Source organism: Lipotes vexillifer, unplaced genomic scaffold (assembly GCF_000442215.2).
Source record: "Lipotes vexillifer unplaced genomic scaffold, Lipotes_vexillifer_v1.1 scaffold600, whole genome shotgun sequence".
Lineage (NCBI taxonomy): Eukaryota > Metazoa > Chordata > Mammalia > Artiodactyla > Lipotidae > Lipotes > Lipotes vexillifer.
Window position 1 is genome coordinate 487862 of NW_006781985.1, and position 22742 is coordinate 510603.

Below are 22742 nucleotides of genomic sequence, written 5' to 3' on the forward strand. Positions count from 1 at the left end.
GCCTGCCCAGACAGAGCCAGCCTCAGGCTCTGGGTCCAAAAGCCTGGGAACAATGGGAAAGGTCATGGCCAGAGTGAAAGCTGAAGGCGGGGGTTCAGGAGGCAGCATCTCATCTGGGGGAGCTGGGACCCCCAGATCAGAGACCACAGCTCTAAGGACTCTTTATGTTTTTACAGCAGGGGCCAGCAAACGCATCCTGGAAGAGACCAGATGGCACCTAGTTTAGGCTTTGCAGGTCACGTGGTCTCTGCCATAACTACTCCACTCTGTTGCTGGAGCACAGAAGTAGGTGCAGACAAGAATGCGTACATGAGGGACTTCCCTGGTGGCGCAGGGGTTGAGAATCCGCCTGCCAATGCAGGGGACATGGGTTCAAGCCCTGGTGCAGGAGGATCCCACACGCTACGGAGCAACTAAGCTCGTGCGCCACAACTACTGAGCCTGAGCCCTAGAGCCCACAAGCCACAACTACTGAAGCCTGCACACCTAGAGCCCGTGCTCTGCAACGAGAGAAGCCACCGCAATGAGAAGCCTGCGCACCGCAACAAAGAGTAGCCCTCGCTCGCTGCAACTAGAGGAAGCCCACACACAGCAACAAAGACCCAACGCAGCCAAAGAAAGAAAGAAAGAAAGAAAGAATTGTTTCCAAAAAAAAAAAAAGAATGTGTATATGAACTTGTATGCCTGTGTTCCAAAAACACGTGACTTACAAAGCCAGCCTGCAGGCTGGATTTGACCAGCGGGCCGCCGTTTGCAGGCCCTGCTCTAGGACCGCCGTCACTACTCTACTGCTGATTTTTAGCCAACCCACCCAGCGTTTCTCCACAGTGCTGACCACAAAACCCTCAAGGCAAAGAGGGCCTGACAACTGTCTTCAGGGACCCATGAAGGGGTGACGGAGAGAATGAGGCTGAGATTCACTGAGCACATGCGCCAGGCACCGTACTTAGCCTTTTGCATGTGATAACTCCATTCACGCTCACGAGAACCCTCTGAGGTGGGTACTTTTATCGTCTCCAAGTTACAGACGAGGACACTGAGATCCAAAGTGTGAAAAACCAACCCAGAGTCATGCCTGAGGGGTGGAGCTGGGGATGGAATCCAGGCAGGCTCGTTCCAGAGCCAAGCTCTTATCCGGGGATCTATAAACTGGGCGGACAGTGCCCACATCATGCCAGCCAGCCAGCCTGGGGAAAAGACCATGACCCACCGTGGGTGGGAGCAGTAAGAGGAAAGGAAAGTATCAGTAGGAAGGGCAGAGGCCTGAAAAGTGTCTTCACAGCAGAAGTGTAACTAGCGTCCCCAACACTGAGTTGTAAAACAGGGATAACAGTGAAGGACTAAATGAGATAATGTGTGTCAAGTATGGCACTCAGAGTTTTGGCAATAGCCTCATCTGTTACGACACTGCTGGCAGAGATTACTTACCAGCTTCAAGGGAGAGGACATGCCTTTCACTTGGAGAGGTCTGGCTGTTACTACCCATCTCAACACAGCAGTCAACCTGAGCATGATGAACAGGGGTCAACCAGACATTTTAATACGAAGTACTTAAAAGAGTGCCTTACTAGTGACCTAACATAAGCAAAATGCAAATCTAGTCAAGAAAACACTAGCATCCAATGAGAGGACAAGTTAGGTCAAACCACAAGGAAATAACTAGACAAATTCTGAATAGAGAACATTCTGGAGAAGGTTCTAGATAATGACGACCTCTTCAAAGAGTCAACAACCTCTTTGAAAAGTCAACATCAGTAGCAAAAGTGGGGGAATTATCCTAGGTTACAAGAGACTGAAAGTTGTACACTTCTGTTGATTGCAGCATTATTCACAATAGCTGAACTGCAGAAGCTACCCAAGTGTCCATCAACAGAAGAATGAACAAGCAAGTATATACTGACAATGGAATATTATTCCAGCTTTTAAAAGAAAGGAAGTTCTGAAACATGGGACAACATGGATGAACCTTAAGACATTATGTTAAGGGAAATAATCCAGAGACAAAAGAACAAATGCTGCATAATTCCATTTACATGGGATATCTAGAGAAGTCAAATCACAGAGACAGAAAGTAGAACAGGGGTTGCCAGGAGCTATGAGGAGAAGGGAATAGAGTTATTGTTTAATGGGTTCAGAGTTTCAGTTTTTCAAGGTGAAAAGAGCTCTGGAGATGGATAGTGGTAATGTTTACCCAACAATATACATGTACTCCGTCACTGAACTGTACACTTAAGAGTGTTAAAGACGGTAAGTTTCACGCTACGTGTATTTTACCACAGTAAAAAGAATTGGAAAAAAAAGAGAAACCGAAAGTCCTAGAACAAGTGAAATGCAAGATCTTTCATTGGTTTGTGGCTGTTTTAAAAAGAGATAGAGGGCTCTAGAGATTGAGCTAGGGATAGAGCTAGCAATGCCAGTGGAGCTATTTGGAAAAATCTGGAGAAATCTGATAATGTAGCAGGTATGAGTTGAAATTAGGAAATAGCTAATTTATTAGGAGTGATAATAGGGTTGTGGTTTTACAGGGAAATGATCATACTTTATGGAGAGGCATAAAGTACTCAGGTGTGAAGTGTCTTCATTTCTATAGTTTAAAGTTATTAAAAAGGTACATGCATATCCTTGTGTGTGTACATATATGTGTGTGAACAGATGAAGTAAATATGCCAAATGTTAACAACTGTTCAATCCTAGGTGTGAGTGCATGGGTGTGTTCATTGTACTATAACTTCTATTTTTGTTTTGCTTGAGAATTTATAATATAGAATTAAAAATAAAGGTGGGGTAAAAATGCCCACCTATCTCCCAGGGCTACTATAAGGTTTAAATGACATAAACCATGACAACACTTTGTAACCCACTAAACATTCCACACAAGTGAGACAGTGGCCTTGTACCCATTTTTGGTATCGATGATAAAACCAAGACCCCGGTAAATAAATGATTCCCCAACCACGACACTTTCAATAAATATCAGTCTATTCTCGGTAGGTCCTATGGAATACTTTTTGAACAAGGCACGTGTAATTTTGTACCAAGGTTTTGAAAAATGTCTATCTGTGGAAGAAGTGAACATTAATTAGAGTGTCTGTTCCCACTGGCAGGGAGCTGTCTGTAATCTTGTAGGTGTTGTTATGGCAGAATTATTACATAATGGCCCTTGTTTTCGAGTGGCTGGCTGTTTGGAGTGAGAATGCAGTCAAGAGCTGAGCACGCAGGTGGTAACATGCTGGGAGCAGGGGCCCTGTGACTGGCTCTGGAATGGAGGACAGTTCATTTCCAGAATCACCTGCAAAGGCCATTCTGCACTCAAGGGGAAGGGAAGGACAGATAACATGGTTCTCTGGCTCAGTGAAGTCATGCTCAACCTTCATGACCTTTTTCCTCAGTTAAAAAATTTTAAAAAGAGGAACAGCAGTGTTCTCTCACAAGGAGTAATGTGTTAAAACGATAGCAAAACATCAAACACACTTAAGCACTTGATTCAGCGGTGATTTTTTTGAGGTGCCGTCTGAGGAAAGAGAAGGGCTTTTAGAGCAAAGGGAAACTGAGAGACCCAGGATCAAACACTCCTTGTGTCCCCTTGGGCAAGTCATTCAACTCCTCTGAGCCCTAGTTTCCTTGGTTGTAAAGTAGAAATAATGGTATTTACCACACAGGGGTGTCGTGAGAGTCAGATCAGACCATGTACACACTTCCTGGCATGCATAAGACCCCCTAAAAATGCCTGTTGCCCTCCACTCAGTGACCATCCCCTTTAATCTCCTCACCCCATTTCACAGTTTGAAAAGCAAAACAGAAAAGTCATGAGAAATCTGGATTTATAGCAGCAAAACAAAGCTGTAAAAGACCTGCAACACAGAAATAACGGGGATAAAACAGAATGAAATACAGTGGAATATCATGCAGTCTTTGAAAATGAAGCGAGATGCTTCCCAATTAAAATGGTACAAACTTCCACACAAAATCTCACTCTTCCAAAACTTAACCAAAAAAAAAAAAAAAAAAAAAAAAAAAAGTTAAACCATAAATAAAATAACCGGGGCTTCCCTGGTGGCGCAGTGGTTAAGAATCCGCCTGCCAATGCAGGAGACATGGGTTCAAGCCCTGGTCCGGGAAGATCCCACATGCCACGGAGCAACTAAGCTCGTGCACCACAACTACTGAGCCTGCGCTCTAGATCCTGTGAGCCACAACTACTGAAGCCTGAGTGCCACAAATACTGAAGCCCGCACGCCTAGAGCCTGTGCTCTGCAACAAGAGAAGCCACTGCAATGAGAAGCCCGCGCACCACAACAAAGAGTAGCCCCCACTCACCGCAACTAAAGAAAGCCCGCATGCAGCAACAAAGACCCAACACAGCCAAAAATAAATAAATAAATAATTTTATTGTTAAAAAAAAAAAGAAATAAAATAATCACCAGTCAAAAAATAAATAAGAAAATGAGCACACCCCAGTGTCATAAACTCAAATACTGCCTGCCAAGGAAAGTAAAGGAAGACTCTAGAGCAGACCAGAATGATAGAGTGTAGCAAGCCTCATAACTCTGTAGCTACCACCCTCAGGAAGATGAGCCAGTGACTAAATTAAATTTCTGAGAGTTTTCATTAGTATCACCAATCTGAAGAAAAGCACCCTGATAGGTAACTGTATATTCCTCTTTTTCTCACTGGGGAGGAAACGATGAAGAGGAGCCATGAACCACAAAGCTGACTGTCCCTGCTAGAAGGAAGTGAAGGCTCCAGGGGTATGTAGGGAAATCCAGGCCACAAAATACTGCCTATGGTGACGCAGTGAGTGCCCCCACACAGGAAGACTGAACCCACTTAAAAGGACCTTTAAAAGATCCCAGGAGCAAAAGCCAGCAAGCCCACATCTTCTGGCCATGACCAGTCAGCACCCTGTACACCACCTGCTATAGCTCAGCTACCCTGTTTGCCTGTATGTCTTCAGGCTACAGAAAGCATGAACAGAAACAAAAAAACAGAAGAGTTTTTCAAACTCTAACTTGGCAGTCAGGGGGAAGAAAAGAGAAGCTTCAAATTGAGAAATCACTCACACCCAGAACAACAAAGCTCTGGGCAGACTCACTCAGGCAAGAACAAAGTGGAAAAAAGCAAACAAAAAGGCACAGCAGCTGTAAACACAGACTCTTGAAGGCAAGGAAAAAATGAAGCCCTGTATCAAAGACAAAGTGTTCAGCCTAAAAGAAAACATAAGCCAAGAAGAGGAGGATTCCCCCCAAAAGATCTTTGAGACACAGAACTTAATGAGTTCAATAAACTGAGAACTCAAAGGCAACATTAACAAACAAGCAAACAAAAAGAACAAGAGTGCAAACCAAAGAAATAAACACGAGAAAGTAATATATAAAATAAAATCTATATGGAACTAAGAAAAGATGGCTTCAAACCAATTTACTGACTAGAGGAAAGCTAGAAATAAACACAGTGCATAAGGGACTAAAATAAGGGATTAAAATAATCAAAGCAAAACAAATAACTAAGGAGTACAAAGACAATCCAACATACAGATAACTGGCATCCTTATAGTAGAGAACTCACCGTACAGAACCAAGTAAGTGTTCAAAAGGCAATATTAAGAAAAATCCCCTGAGATTAATAAAGAATTGACTCTGTTGACCGAATGAAAACATCAAGCTCCACAAAAATACGGCACACATTATGCACCAGTAACACATACTGCGTTTACGTTACATGTCTAATATTAAGAAAGAATTACTCAGGCGTCTCATCTATAAGCAAATAACCTATAAAGGAGGAAAACTTAGACTGACCTTAGACTCTTCTACAGCAACACTCAAGAGCAGAAGACAGTGACCTCTTTCAAGTTTTAATTAAATCTTCTGTTAAATTCGACTGAAATTAAACTTTGCATTTTAAGAACATATATTTTACAAAGTATATCCAGCCAGCCAGCGAGACATTTTTCCAGGGAAGAACAGAAGAACGCTGCAGTGGTATGCTGCTAATGATGAGGGGGAATTACTCTTTCCTCCTCCCAGAATTCATACCTTAATCCATACTACAGGAACCTCTACCTTCTGGAAGTAACAGAGAAAAAAAACATCTGCTCTTCTGACTTCCTCATTCAGTCCTCCCCAAAGAGGGATGGAGTGACTTATCAAATCAGTAAGACTGAGAAAGAAACCTGGCAAGCTTGCCCCGACCTCTTCCTCTTCTTCTGTGAATGTCTCCTTCAGGACATACATTCTTGCCTCCTCCTCGAGCAAAGCTGAGCAGGTGTGCCCCTACAGGGACAAACAGTCTGTCATTCTGACTTGGAGTAAAGTCGTGAGAAGTCTGAATCTGTCCATAAACTGAGTTTTCCAACCCAAACTCCAAATGTTTCCATATAAACCCCAAGATGCTATTTTTATACCCCTGTAGCTGGGTGTTATGTCTACCACCCAATTGATTCTTAACTGGGGAGGAGAGAAAGCAGAAAGGAAAGTGTGATGATTACTCCCAAACCCCAAATCAGTCGTGATTATTTCTGAAAGGTAGGATTTGGAATTGCTTAAAATATTTTTATCTGAACTTTTCTTCATTTTAAAATTCTTCATAATGAATATATATTGTTTTTACAAAAACAGTAACAGAAGTTTTCTTTGCTATTCTCTTTTAAAAAAATGTTTCCAGGCTTCCCTGGTGGCGCGGTGGTTGAGAGTCCGCCTGCCGATGCAGGGGACGCGGGTTCGTGGCCCGGTCCGGGAAGACCCCACGTGCCGCGGAGCGGCTGGGCCCGTGAGCCATGGCCGCTGAGCCCACGCCTCTGGAGCCTGTGCTCCGCAACGGTAGAGGCCACAACAGTGAGGGGCCCGCGTACTGCAAAAATAAATAAATAAATAAAAATAATTTTAAAAATGTTTCCTCCAGTTTTATTGAGATATAATTGACATACAACATTGTATAAGTGTAAGGTGTACAGCACAATGATTTGACTTACAGAACGTCGTGAAATGATGACCTTGTGATGAGAACTCTTAGGATTTACTCTGTAAACAACTTTCATGTGTAACACACAGCAGCGTTAACTACATTTATCATGCTGTACTTTACATCCCTAGTACTCATTTATCTTATAACTGGAAGTTTGAGCCATTTGACTGTCTTCATCCATTTCCCCCTCCCCCATCCCCGCCTCTGGTAACCACAAATCTGATCTCTTTTTCTATGAGTTTGTTTTTAAAGTATAATTGAACTACAACACTGCATTAGTTCCCAGTGTACAACACAGTGATTCGATGTTCTACACATTTCAAAATGGTCATGATATAAGTCTAGTTACCGTAAGGTCATTTTCCTTTAAAACCAGGACCCCAGAGAAGAACATCTAATGTTACAGAAAGTGGTCACCATGGTTTAGGGGAAAGAGCAGGCTCCAAACAGAATGTGTAGTGTGATCTGATTTTATTATAACTAATAATAACGAGAGTAATATACTGTGGAGAGGCTCAGGCTTACCACTTTGAATGGATTACCTCATTCAGCATTCTCAAGCTCGTTTGAAGTAGGTATGTTCATTACTACACCCTCAAAGCCAGGAAAGAATGCGGGTCAGTGGACCCAGAGAGACTGAAAGGATACCCCCCAAAAAGTCGACAGTGCATCTCCATGTCGTGGCATTATGGATGATGTTTCTTCTTCTCTGTTTAATGTACCTATAATTACCTGTATTTTCCAAATTTTCAACACAAGTATTCCTTGTGTAATAAGTAAGAGAGTAATGTCTTTATATTAAGAAAAAAAGCCACAAGCATGAACTTTAAGTTCAAGTTAATGGTAAACCGGGTGATGTGGCCACACAGGGCTCTCAGCCAGTGCTTGAACCAGCCATGTGCAGCAACAGGTGTGGGCCAACAGGCCAGGGAGACATTCTGGCCAGACTCCACACACCCTCTACACAGCCTTTGAAGCTGAAGGGTAAAGAGCTCAGTAAATCCTCCACCTGCCTCTCAGCCCCGACGTTATCGGGGCTTCATCCCAGTAGCCAGCTCTGGTCCTCGGATATCTTCTCTCTGGACCCTCATGACTACTCTGAGGACGAGTGCCCCCGCCCTGCTGCCTGCCAAGTTCTTCTCAAGGAGAACAGGAGGGGAAGTTTGAATGGCCTCCATCCAATTTTTAAACTGAAAACTGTACGCCCACTTTTTGTTTGGAGACATTTCCTGTGTGTGAACACAGTTTGTTCTGTTACCAGCTTTAAAGTTATCCAGAACTGATACATCCAAGGCCAAGCTAGAGTGTGTTTTCTCTTTAAAAAGTCAAATAGGATAGGACCTTTCCTAATGTTGGCTCATCTTGCAGAAATCTCATTTGGAGATAACTCAAAAGAGAGGTTGAATACAGAGGTGCCATTGTGTATGGATGCTACAGCTCCCCCTCCTCTACTGCCCCCATCCTGGTGAGCGCAGCATTCCAGGACCAGCAGCATCCCTCAGCCCCTTGGCTCCGTCATGCAATGCAGCCATGCCTGCTCCTGGCTGAGTCTGAGGATGGCCTGATATGGCTTGCCTCCACATGCTGAAAGTCTGGCTTCAAGCAGCATTTTCAGGCACTACTACAAAGCTGGGTGGTTGGGGGAAGGATGGAAGCCCGGCCAAGAGAGATACCAACGGCCCCCGCACTGCTGGCTGGAGCTGAGACTCCCCGGTGCCAGACCTGACATGCCCTAGTATGTGGCTGTGGCCCCGTGTTCCCAGCCTGCCCCTTCTCCATCAGAAGCTTCCCAACCCCATCCCATGTCCAAGGGCTCTCCCCAGCCAGACTCTTTCAACACTAACCCTAACCTCTCGTTCCCTTAGATCTACCCTGACCAAGATCGAGAAAATGATTTTCCATCTGCAACCATAAACATTCTCCTCAGCCACCCAGACCTACGTCCAACACCACCTCCCACCTTGACACCAACGGTTTGCTTCTATGGTCAGAGATCACACCGCCCTGTGTTAACACTGCTGCACTAGCTTCAAGGCTCCAAGAGGGCCGAGCCACTGCCTGGCCCGGGACCTGAAACAGTCTAACGAATGAGTGATTAATGAAAACATTATAAACACACCATCTCCCCCACTAGGATGTATAAACGCCATGAGGGCCAAGAACACGCCTTACTCGACTCTATATTGCTTACAGCACTTAAGGAAGTTGTCCAAGTTAATTAGTTTGGCAGAAACCAAGCTGAAGTCTTTAAAAAGGAGCGTGTGCTGAGAAATGCCGAGAATCAGGCAGCTCCCACCTCCATCCAAAAAACACAGAGATGAATGAGATGAGAAGCCAGATGTCTGGTCCTCTTAGAACGCGGACCTGGCCAAATCTGAGACTGGCTGGCGCAGCCATAAAGTGTCTTTCACCCTCACCGAATCGGATGGGGCTTCAGGGAGGAGACGGGGCCAGCTGGCCATTTTACCAGGCCTGGTTCCTGTGAAGCAGGCCCGGGTGTAAGAGACAGGGGAGATGGACTGCACACAAATGCACCCACACACCACATCCATACACAGTACTCACCCGCATGTATTTCTAGGCTTTTTTAAACATGCGTTGCCCTTAATCAAATGATCGTCTAATCCAACCCCTGCATTCGCTATGCCCGGAATAGGGAAAGGACTTGTTCAAAGCTACCCATTAACCCAATCAGGTCCACTCCCGTAAGCCACACCACCCCCCACCCCCCACCCCCACCCCCTCAAAAGAGCTCAGGCCAGCCTGGTGGAAGGGTATTCTACACACACTGCTTTCCAGATTTGTCTGATTGTTTCCTTGAGGTGCCGTCTAACCTGTTCCTCCATCCCATGTATACCGGACCTTAGGGCCGACCCCCCACCCCCGTGGAGAGAAACATGGTTATCTTCTTACAGAAGGAAGAAAGGATTGTCACAGGGCAGTATTTCTTCAAAGACAGGGCTTCCCGGTTAGAATAACTCTCCAACCAATATCCCATAATCCTCTTACCCAATCCCAAACTCTAAAGAGGGCAGAGTTTGTCTTTTTCTTTCTTTTTGTCCTTTGTACTCTCAGACTGTTTTAGGGTCCTTTGCTCTTTTTATTCCCTGGCATAATGGGTTGAATGTGTCCCTCAAAAAGCCATGGTGAAGACCTAACTCCTGGGATCTGTGAATGTGACCTTATTTGGAAACAAAGTCTTAGCAGAGGTATTTAAGGTCAGATGAGGTCATCAGGGTGGTGCCCTCATTAACTACTACCTTATAAGAGGAGGAGAGATACACACAGAGGCAAAATGCCATGTGACCTCAGAGTCACATACTAGAGGGGTGCAGCTGCAAGCTAAGAAACACCGAGGATCTAGGGCTGCCTCCAGAAGCAGAAGCTCGGACGAAGCAAGAAAGAATTCTGCCCAGAGCCTCAGAGGAAGTGTGGTCCTGCCGACACCTTGATTTCAGACTCAGGCCTCCAGGACTGTGAGAAAAGAAATGTGTTGTTTGAAGCCACCCACTTTGTGGTGATTTGTCATGGCAGCCGCAGACTAACACACCCAGTTTCTTCCTTCAGAAACACCCAGAGAAACACATTTACATTCATCTATCTTCCCACCTCCAGGTCCAAGTCCAGCTCCCAACCCAAGGATTACTGTGAAAGTCACCTTCTCTTTACACACGTCACATCTCTATATATCTGAGGGAGAAAATATAACCCGATTTTGGTCTAACATTAGAGATACTGAAAATGTTCGAGAATGACTCTACTGCCCTATGAACCCCACCTAGGAAAAGGTTTAAATAAATAGGAAGGGCCAACTCCCCCCACTTCCATTCTTAAATATGATATAATAAGCTCAGAACTGGTCCAGGACAGCAAGAATTAGCACGCAGTCCGTGGTGAAGGATGGGATTGGATAGTTAGGGCCTGTAAGAGGCAAGGGCTCAACTGCCTTTTCCACTGAATAAGGATGGTGGGAAGACAGCAAAGGAGGAGCTGGAAGAAGGGTATTAACAGTGCCTGTGGGGGACTTCCCTGGCGGTCCAGTGGTTAAGACTCTGCGCTTCCAATGCAGGGAGCACGGGTTCAATCTCTGGTCAGGGAACTAAGATCCCACATGCCACGGGGCACGGCCAAAACAAACAAACAAAAAAACAGTGCCCATGGCAAAAGCCTGGCATAGAGTTCCACTCAGCAGTGGTCTGGGTTTGGACTTCCGGAAGCACACCCTCACAGGGGTCTCGCAGATCTGGCTGTGACATCCTGCCAGGGTTGGTGAAGCGTGGCACTGTTGGGGTCAGGGGCCAGCAGGCGGAGGCAGGAATAAAGTTAATGAGCAACCAGGAGGCGACAGAGTTGAGCTGACCAGCCTGACCCCCACAGCTCAGCTGGCACAAAGAGAAAGGCAACCACAAAGGCAACAGACCTCAACGCAAGAACGCTCAGCTTTCTTTTGTCAGGGGAGGGGGATCTAAAGTGTTTCATTTGTCACGTGGAATCATCTCCCTGATGGTCTTGGGTGCCAGGAGCCCTGGGGTTATTTTTAATTGCTGCCTTGGTACTATTATTTTTAGGTAACAAAAGCATTCCCCAATGAAATTCAAAGTATCAGAAGACAGATAAATATAAACACATATATTTTCATCTGTTCACTAGATTAAGGATAGTGTTTCCTACCAGGAAACACTGCATCTATTAAAAAAAAAAAAAAAAAAGGAAAGATGTTTTAAAAGGCAGTGAGAGAAATGAGTGATTTTTTTCCCAGCACTCACCAAAACATTATTTTTATTTATATATGTTTCTAATCATTATTTCCAAAAATAAAACTCGTCCTGTTTACCTGATCACACCTGCTGGCTAATGTGGGCAGCTCTGGAGCACATTTAGGTAAGTTACTTAGTTCTGTGCCGTGATTTCGCTGAAGATGAAAGTAACAAGCATAGAGCTTCCACAATGTAATCTTTAGTAAGACGTAAGAAAGGGAGTCCCAATGCAGGCCAATCCCACTTGTGCATTTTACAAGTTCCACGGGCTGCCTTTGGATTTGGCCCAAGTGCTGCTGGCTGCACATGCCACTCTGAGCCTGGCTGCAGCAAGGCAGACCTCCCCATTTGCTCTCATCAACTGCAGGCTGCAAAGCTGCAAAACTGCTCCAGGACTTTTTGATCTATTTATACGCATCTCCACGGATTGGCAAAGGTAAAGGGAAGGCACTAATTTATCTCTTTTTGTTTCCAAAAGATATCCTCCCTTGGGCTGGCTGAAAAACCCGTTGTTAGCACATTAAGCCTCGTAACAAACATAGTATCTACCAGCACTGGGGAGGCAACAAACATGCCGCGTAATCCATCATGAGTCTTGTCCTAAATTTTTTGCAAGAGAGGTCTGTTTGAAGCTCTTCTATAGCTATTTCAACTGGTCTCATTCTCTTTAAGTCCTTTCCCCCCAGTGCATACCATGGCCAGAAAAAAAGCTCCTTGTCTATAATTCAGGAGACTGGAAATCTGAAATGGACCATGTAGCATGTTGTGCTGGGCACCCCACACATGTATGGCTTTGAGAAGAGGATGGCATGATGTGCCATGTTGAAACACATGCCAGTTATGCAAAACGAGACAAAGGACATCCCAAGTCCCATCAGGGCAGCACTTCAGGAAATGAAATGGCCAAAGGATAAAGCTCATCACGGTTAACAGCAATTTTCCTGGACGTCCCACTGATTGGCATGAGCAATCTCTAAAGCCAACCTTAACGGACGCCTGCCCTCTACAACCTTGAGAGTTGCAGTGACCGGTGACCACAGACCTAGGCTGAGCCTGTGCACCCCTGGAGAGAAGGGGGTGCTGGTGCTGAAGCAGTGGCGGCCAACTTCCAGGGGGTTAAGCTCTATGTGGCTCTGTGGGTGTATTTCAAACAATTCTCTGACCCAAAAAGCCAACGGAGATATGAACTAATCAACACTATTCTTTACTTTACAGGTTGCACCACAGTAATTGAATCTTACATAATGAAAACAGGTGCGTCCATGCTGCTTTGAGATTTTTATCTTCATTAAGGGAATTCTTAAACATGAGATTTCAGGTACAGTATTTTCAAGCTTACATAATCAGTTAGAGGGCAGCTTTCCAATTTCAACTTGCTTATATTCAAGGTGGTAATTTCTCATTCTAATCAGCTGAGGATGGGAGAACTGCAGCCAGAAGGGGGAGGGGGGCAAAGCCAACAATTAGAAGGAGGCTGCCTATTTCACATAAACATTTTCCAAAGGTGGAGGAGAAAGGAAAGACAGTAACCATTTGCAAGAACATTTTACAATCGTCTTTAACTGAAAAACACCATTTGACACTGTTTTCCCTACACCAACCTTGCAAGTGCAGAAACGGAGGTGAAAGTGTCCATTTCTACCTTCCTCGGCTTCCTGTGGTCGTGTGAACAGTGATGTAGGAAGGAATTGGCTATTCTACTCTATATTATTCCATTACGTTCACCAGGACTGTTTGTCGAAAGCCTGCTCAACTTCCTATTTCTGCTAACACTACAGAGCCCAGAGCTTAGATGGCTAGGAAGTGACAGCCACAACAGGCTTTAGACCTACCAAGAAGAGGTTTCAAGGGTTACCTGGACAGCCAAGTTCATTATCCAGACACCCATCTCAAAGGGCAACCTGCCAGGCAAATTAGAATCTGCACATAGTACAGAACCCCCACAGGGAGTGTGGATGGATAGACAGATGGACAGACAGATGCACAGACAGAAGAGCCAGTGGCATACTCCAGGCTTTTGAATGGACTCACACTACTGCCTAGAGCTTAGACCTTCTGCCACATCCTAGTGATGCAACAGTCACACCCACTGCCTGCTTGGATGGGTCTGAGGCCACAGTCTGAGGCTCACGACAAAGATTTCAACCGAAGCCAACCCTAAGGAAATAAGACCCCCTCATTATAGTCAGTACCCTCTGATCCTGTTACCAGGTAACTTAAGATGCCATGTGGGATATGACATCCCCAGAAGAAGCAGGTACTTAAAGAGCCATTGCCAGGGAATTTATGGTGGAAATCATGAAGGCAAAGGGGAAGAGGGGGCTCACACCTCTCCCCTGCCCCCCCTTCATACAGTAGGGCTTACAGCAACCTATGTTGCCTTCTGCTTTTAAGTATTTCTGATGAGTGTTGACTGGAAGGGATACATGAGACTCTTGTTTTAAGTCCAGAAAAATTCTAATGTCCAGCTCTCCTAGCTTAGTGAAATAACTCTTCCCCGCTTGGAGAGGAATGTCCAGTCATTTAAGAAATAGCTGGGTTGGTTACCATCATTTCCACTAAAGAACAAGCAACTAAACAGTCCGTCAGAAAGGGCTTCCCTTTTCAGAAGGGCTCGACTCAGCCACAAAGAAGAACTGAAAGAAAGAGCCAATGGCGGAGATTCTGCCCACATCCAGTGGGCCATTTCCACTCTACATGTTGTCACGAAACACCCAGAAAGAAGCTCCCCGTGCTCGCTCACTCCACAGCTGTGGCCGCAGAAAGTTCAGTGCTTTAAGAAGCAGACAGGTTCCTTCCTCAGTGAGGTCAACACAGAGCCACCAGGGTTTGGTAATTGGGGTCCTCAGTGTGCATGTTCTCTCTTGTGAAGCCTGTGGCATTTGAATGCGAACCTAAGAACTCACCTAAAATACACACTGCAGCTTGACGGACTGAGAAGGGCCCAGTTCATGCCCTATCCTTCCCAAGGACTGCACTCACCAGGCTGGGGAAGGAAAGATGCTTCTCGAACCACTGATGGGGGGAGAGTGGCGCGTGCAGAAGGTATATCCTCCTAAACAATCCCTACAAGCCCTAAGCTGAGACGGACGAATCCGCAGAATGGGCAGCAAGACTGTGTTGAGAGCTCGCTCTGCTTCTGAGAAACCAAAAAGGACCAAGATCAGGGAACTGCCCACAACTGCGCGTCTGAGCTCTGCTTAGAACTGCAAGAGGACTAAGGTGAAGGCAGTGGGTGCTGCGCGGGACCTGAGCCCTTCCCTGCAACCAGGGCTGAGCTCTGAGGTCACACATCTTAAACAAGGCTGCCTGGAGAGTAGCATACATCCACGACGTATGTCCCCCGGGCCCCCTCCTGACACCCCAGGCTGCCTTGAAGTGGCCACTTTTCATCCAGAGAAGCAGATCTCCAACTTAGGAAACAGAGCCCAGGCCACACACAATACCCCAAATCCTCAGGTCCCTGGAAGGGACGTCTGCTATGCCAAGGTCAACCAGTAGGGTTATGCCATTATTGTTAAGGCAACTATTGAACACTGCACCCTATGAGCAGCACTCTTTCACGTGTCCTTGTATTTAAATCTCTCAACCATCTATATAAGACAGGCTCTATCAGCATCCTCATTTTTCCAATAAGAATACTAAGGCTCAGGTAAGTCAAGTCATCGGAAGCACGTAAGGAACAGGTCCAGGCTCAAACCTAGGTCTTTCTGACTCTACGTCCAACTCTCTCTTCCCTGCCTCTCAGCTGCCTACAAAGCTAGAGGACCTACCCAGTCTTCTCCACCCTGTGGCCACAGACCACAGCAAAGATCCTGAGGGCCTCCCAAAGAGAAGCATCAGCACACCTGTCCTCCCAGCCGTCTGTGTGCTGTGTCCCTTCTCTACCCACCTCAAAGTACCCACTGACTGTAAATGGTCAGCAGAATTATTACTAGAGTGGGCTCCTCTCCCACGTGACTGGTAATTTTTATAACATCTCTAAGATGAAATGGATTGCTGTATTTATAACCAGGGAACAAACAGAATTAGCAACTTATTTATTAGTACTTCTTGCTTTTAAAAACTTTTGACCTCCCAGACAAAGTGCACGGCAAACGATTTGACTGTACAATTCACTAAACCAAGACCAAAGCTTGATGGAAATAATTTTATTTCTCATTGGTTGGGGCTACATAGTTCTTATGTAAATATGTATCACCATGTTATTGTTATTAATAATAATAGCTAGTATTTATCGAGTACTCACCACATGTGAGTATCAAAGTGCTTTAGATGTACCGACTCAGTTAACCCTCACAGGAAAACTGTGAGTTTTAAAATTAAATACCAAGGCACAGAGAGGTTAAGTAATCAGCCCAAGCTCAGAGAGCCGGCAAGAGGAGGACACAGGAATGAACCCTGGGTCTTCTGATGCTCATCTAATAAGTCACAGCTGCCATGGGTGCTTGCTGTTCTCCACCTGGGAAATTTAACCATTAACTTAGAGCTCCAATCATTAAGCAATACTGTATCTCAGATAAACACCTAAGCACTTAGATCATATCAAATACAAGTGTCTTAGAACCACATCAATTCACTTATCCTATGAACCGAAGTCACTGATTCCCCTTTTCTTCCTGTGTATCATCTATTTTGCAGATAGAGAAACAGAAAGCAAAACTAAATTAAAAGAACAAGGATGCTATCGTCCTGGCCTACAAGTTACCAACGGCATTTCTGAGAGGGAATAAAATACAGGTGACGATTCTTCACCGGTAGACTGGGTTCTAAATCCACATGGGGGACTTTCCTGGTGGTCCAGTGGTCAAGACTCCACGCTCCCACTGCAGGGGGCTCAGGTTCGATCCCTGGTCAGGGAACTAAGATCCCACATGCCGCCAAGGTGCAGCCAAAAAAAAATTTTTTTAAGTTTAAAAAATAAAATAAAATAAATCCACATGGGAACCATATAATCACAATTACCACTGAATGTCCCTTAACCGCCCCCCCCACAAAAGGACAACATACTATATTTGGTGAATGTAACTCTTTATAAGAACATGTATGTAAATAGATAATGCACACAAATGCAAAGAATATAATAGGGAACCTGTATGACAAAATACAGGTGAGTAAAGTGATAAGTATTTTGACTCCACAGGAACATGGTTATTCAGTGGTCTGTGCAGTTAAATCTGTGCAAGTTAAACGTGTTTGTTGGGCTTCCCTGGTGGCGCAGTGGTTGGGAGTCCGCCTGCCGATGCAGGGGACACGGGGTCATGCCCCGGTCCGGGAGGATCCCACATGCCGTGGAGCGGCTGGGCCCGTGAGCCGCGTCCGGAGCCTGTGCTCCGTGACGGGAGAGGCCACAGCAGTGAGAGGCCCGCGTACCACAAAACAAACAAACAAAAAACGTGTTTGTTAAGTTGGAAGTAAGGTACTGGAGAAATGCTGCTGGTCCAGAATCTAATTCTCCACCGCAGCAAGGGCTCAGCACCTCATACACACTCACCTGCCCAGTCACCTGGCGGGCCCTGACCCCCAGAATCCAAGGACCATGGGCAGCTCAGCATGAGTCCCTGTGGCTCCCACAGCCTCTGTAGGAGGCCTGGCACAGACGCTGAAACCAATGCCAACTTGTGCTTTCTCTCTGCAACCAGCCAATAACATTCACAGATATTTTTCTTTTTCCCAGGCCTACTTCTATAGGAAAGGCAGCTGTATCCTCATTGATTTTGCGACATTACACTTACTCATGCCTGGCCAGTCTACTAAGTGAACCTGGTCCCTGGACAAGGCAGCACCCCCAAGCTTGCTTTAATAAGATGCGCAAGAGAGAGTCACAGAGCCCCTCTTGCTCAGGTGGCCTTGGTAACTAGAGGAAACTTTTGCAGCCTCATAGAGAACACCATTCAGGCAGCCCGCAAGAAGATGAGTTAAATGCTGAACGGTTGATTAGCAAGGCAGGGCCGCTGTGGAGAGGCCTCTGGGCCACCCTTTTTGTAAGGTATCTAAATCTGAAATGGGGAGAGTTACCCAGTTCAGGAAAGAGCCCTTGCTCACTTCACAACTAATTCCATTTCTTCGACTGCTAAACACACAAGAGGAAACCTCCACAGAAACTGAGGTATGTACACAAAGCTGGTTGAAAGGAATTTTCAGAAACAATTTTTTTCCCCTAAATGATTATTAGCTAAACATTTTCAACTAAGCTGTAAGAAAAAAAAAAAATCGGGATAATTTTATTTCTTCCTACCTGGGGCTATATAGTAATTATGCAAATGGAAGGGAATTTGTCACTTTGAGTAACCATAAGTGTGTAAAATAATTTGATTAAAGAAAATACAGTTGCCTTAGTCATCATACTAATTTGACAAGGACTTTAAAAATGTCTCTCAGCTGTCTGCTTCTGGATTAGATATGCAAAAGAAAAACAAAAAACATCTTCAAAATGATGCTTCTTTAGGGAAAAAAACAGAAAAAGAACAAATCCAGCTGTTTCACCTCAGCCATTAATTGCAAGCCCACTGAATGTTCTCAAGCCTAGCAACAGAGTGACTATAAAGCAGTGAGATGGAACCTTGTTGACACAGTCAGTCATTCGTCTTCTTACATTGTCACCAAAACCTCAGACTTCATTTTTACATAACTCTAAATAGAGTGAAGGAAGTCAAAGACAAATACCATATAATATCGCTTATACTTGGACTCTTCAAAAAAAAAAAAGATACAAATGAAGTTATTTACAAAACAGTCTCAAAGACATGGAAAACAAACTTATGGTTACCAAAGGGAAATGGGGTGGGGTGGGGATAAATTAGAAAGTTGGGTTTAACATATACACACTGCTGTATAAAAAATAGATAAACAACAAGGACCTACTGTACAGCACAGGCAACTATACTCAATATTTTGTAATACCTATAAGGGAAAAAAATCTGAAAAATATATATATGTATGTATAACATATATACGTATAACTGAATCACTATGCTGTACACCTGAAACTATACTTCAATAAAAAATAAACTTTATTTTAATAACAAGCTGCAAAAAAAAAAAAAGATAGGGACATGCCCATTCCTGGTTCATAAGAACCTCCTGTGTGCCCCACCCAGAGACTAAACTGGCCTTTTTTAGTTTTCATCCTGAGGAAATTCAAATGTGTTTGCAATTGAGCCTCATCCATAACAGTACAGAGGTGCCCGAGGGCTTAATTTCCTGCACACATCCTTACCTCCAGTCCTCACTCATTTGAGAACACACACAAACCTCTATAGGAAAGGCTACCCTCAGTGAATGGCCTGGAATATCTCAGTGGGTCTCCCCCAAACACCAAGTGCACACAAAACAACTTTATCTCTGTGCAGTTCCCATATGCCTGTGACTTCTCCAAACAGCCCAAGACTTAAGCAGGTGTTGCATCCTTGCAAGTAGGTCAGGGCAGACTGGAGCCACCAGAAGCAACGATCCGAGTAGAGGAAAATTAAATTGCATTCTCTCTTCTGCACACAGTGACGATCAAACTGAATGGGTCCCTCTTATTATTTTTTTTAAAACTTATTTATTTATTTAGTTTGGCTGCACTGGGTCTTCATTGCAGCACACGGGATCTTCGTTGTGGCATGTTTTAGTTGCAGCATGTGGGCTCTTAGTTGCGGCATGCAAACTCTTAGTTGCAGCAGGCATGTGGGATCTAGTTCCCTGACGAGGTTTCGAACCTGGGCCCCCTGCATTGGGAGCATGGAGTCTTACCCACTGGACCACCAGGGAAGTCCTGGTCCCTCTTCCTAGGCAGAAAAAAAAATATTTCCTAGCCAGTAAGGCAGTTTAAGTGACTACAAGAGACCATCCCTGTGACTGTTGTCTTATCTGAAAAATGATTTCCAGTTAAAACACTGGCAAAGGTAAGAGATTTCAGAATCCACAGCTGGCCCAGGTTGCACCCAGGTCACCTTATCTATATTACCATCATCATCGAGTTTAGGCATCAGGATCAAAGTCCTTCTGTATTTCCCCAGGACACCCCAGCACCCAGGCCAAAAGTTGCCGGACCCCTGCCTAACTGAACAATTGGTGGCTTTCTCCTATATAGATCTACCTTGAGTTTGGGCGGGTTCTTGAGGGAAAACAGACACACACACACACACACACACACACACACACACAGAGTTCAGCTTTTCAAAGTTGCTTCTCAAATCACAGGCAACTTCTAATTCAGTTCTGCAGTTGGGCAGCTTATACCAGTGTCAGCGAAGACACTAGGTAATCTGTCTTTTCAGAAAGAAAACGGAGCAATGAAATGAAGCCTCCTAATATTAAAACAATGGCACCTGGAAAGACGAAATAATAAGGTAGCTACTACGTGGACTTGGGACTCAAATAGGAAGTAATGTCAGAGGCAGAGAATCTGCAATCTCCCTTCTCTCCCTGAAAGTAAGCAGTGTTGGCAGGGCCCCAAGGTGTGCCCTTCATCAGGTATCTGAAAATGCTTCCTCAGAGGGGCAGGCTGATTGCCAGTGTAAAGATCTCATATAACACACCTTGCACATGGACCTTGTGTGTGTGATGGCCTACAAACACAGGTTCTCAGGTTTCCTAAGAAATCCACCATGAATGGAGAAAGTTGCCTTTCCTGGGAACATCCTGCAATGTTTCATTCTCAAATTAGCCATAAAGAAGTCTCACATCACTGAAGAAACAACAAACTTTTAATTCTACCTTCCAAATAACAGATGAAAATTCCCAAGCGGCCCAAAAGAGCAAAACCCATGGCAAGCTGATTCAGTCAACCCTGACAAGCAAACTATTTTCATGGGGTTCAGATGGCAATGGAGAGCCAAGAGCAGAGGAGTAAGGCAGAGACCTGAGCACCTGATGCCTCCACTCTAAGTAATAACAATGCATTCAATTTCCTAAGCCTGTCCTCTCCATCTGCTTTCTGCCAGTCACCTGTTGACTCCAGTTACCCTACCCCTCAAACCAGGCTCTCCATTAGCCCAGGTGGGAAATGCCAGGAGATCCCCACCAGGTGGACTCAATTCCTCCTCTGCCTGCCACTCAGCCACTCTGGGATCAGAGTCTACTTCCTATCTCCTGGGGCCAGCCCTGCCTGTAACATCCACCAGCCCTCTATTTCTTAACTTTCTAAAGGGGCTTCGGCCACTCATCTGATCGAAGCCCAGATTCCTTTCTTTCCAAAATCCTTAAATCATTGCAAGCTAAAACCAAGCCCATGCCTTATCATTCATGGTGTGAAAAGTTCTGATGGTGTTTGGTTTCTTTTTAAGATGTAAAACCTTTTATTTGTAAATGGTGATCTTCCAAATCTGTGTCCACAAATTCCAAAACCCATAACACTCTGTATACTTCAAAAAATTCAATTTTGCCAACATTAGATACTATTATACAGAACATGAATAATCCACTCTATTGAACAAAATTGGTTTGAGGCAAAAACTGTTAAAAACTGGAGACAGCTGTTGATGAACACAGCCCAGGTTAGTTACCACATACTTTGCATATGGTACAGTACAGACCTACATGTATTTTTATTACTGTGCATTTGCATCTTAGTAATACATGTCTCTATTTTAATATTTTAATGGTCAAATTCCCTCCAAGGACACTCTGATACACTGACCCACCCCCCCAAGACACGGTCATCCCCTAATTCCAAAACTCCGAATGGTCAAATACCCTCCAAGGACACTCTGATACAAGGACACCCGCCCCCCGCAAGACGCGGTCATCCCCTAATTCCAAAACTCCGAAGGCCACAGGTACTGTCTGCAACTAAGTACTCGAACTACAAATGCATTTCATAAAACAAAAATCTAGACAGAAATGAAAATGTGCTTTTGGCTACAGGATTCACCGGCAGCATGCACGTCATGGATGCAGCCAGTAACAGGGATTTAAATGCCTCTCATCTGACAAGGAGCAAAGAAAATGCATTTGATTTTCAGAAACCCTGTAAACCTGTCACCCCAGGAACCGAGCTGAATTTGAACATCCCTCTCTTGTAACCACATAACTGACTTTATCCCACACCGAGAGACCAAGCCTGGTTGTACTTCCCCCTGACAGCAAGTCCTGATTCTTAGGAGGCTGTTTATGAACGGTACAGGGCACCCAGCGACTGGCCCTCATTAACTGCACCCCAAGGCCAGGAAGAAGGGATTAACGGTACCATCAGAAAGAGCATGGTTCTATCTCAGGATGCAGTTCTCCAACAGCCAAAACCTTGTCCAATTCTATCTCCATCAAACTTGCTCACTAACACTCAAAATCTATGACATTTGATTTCAGTTTCAGGTCAGTAGCCAAGTAATGTCTTAACACTATACACTCTGAAAAATCCTGCTTAGTCAGGACCGTACGTGGGTCTGGAAGTGCATTCTCTTAAACCCAAGTTGGGACCACCTGCGCGGGGCAGGAGACAGCGGGTAAAGTAGGTATTTGACTGCTGAGTCATTACAAGCTGTTTCCTCTGGTATGTTATGCACCCCTAACCATTTGAACATTAAAATCCCCCCTCAGAATGCAAATGAAATCGATGTACCTTGTGCACAATGATGCAATACCCCCTTGGGAACGAGAGACCACGGTGGGGAACTGAGGTCTAAGAGTGGGTAGCAAAAACTACACAAACTCACAGCTGCTCTCCAGGTATTGTAACTTTATCCCAGACGCTGAGAGATGGCTAACGGATACGGAGTGGGAATATTCCCCCTGCAGCCCCGGCTCGGATCAGGGCCACACTCCGGCGCATTTTACTCTAAACTGTTAAATCCCTCCGTAATTGGTGGATGGAGAAAGCTACCGGAGAAAATGATGCATAATGGATTTGTTCTCCCGGAGGATGGAATGCAGAGTCGAGGACGCAAGAGGCTAACGGGCTTTTCTTTCCATGTGCCGGTTACCTGAAAACCGCGATGCTTTCCTCTGCAGGGGGGCTCCTGAACTCACCCTCTGGCTGTGCTTTGGCGGGAGAGGGATGGTTTCACGCCCACCTGCCCGCTGCCTCTCCAACCCGGG

At 45.1% G+C, this 22742-nt stretch overlaps 1 protein-coding gene across 2 annotated transcripts in view; it reads right to left on the reverse strand.

The window, feature by feature from the left end:
• SLCO3A1 (solute carrier organic anion transporter family member 3A1) overlaps positions 1–22742 on the reverse strand; it is a 321290-nt gene that overhangs the window by 297945 nt on the left and 603 nt on the right. The window lies entirely within an intron of this gene.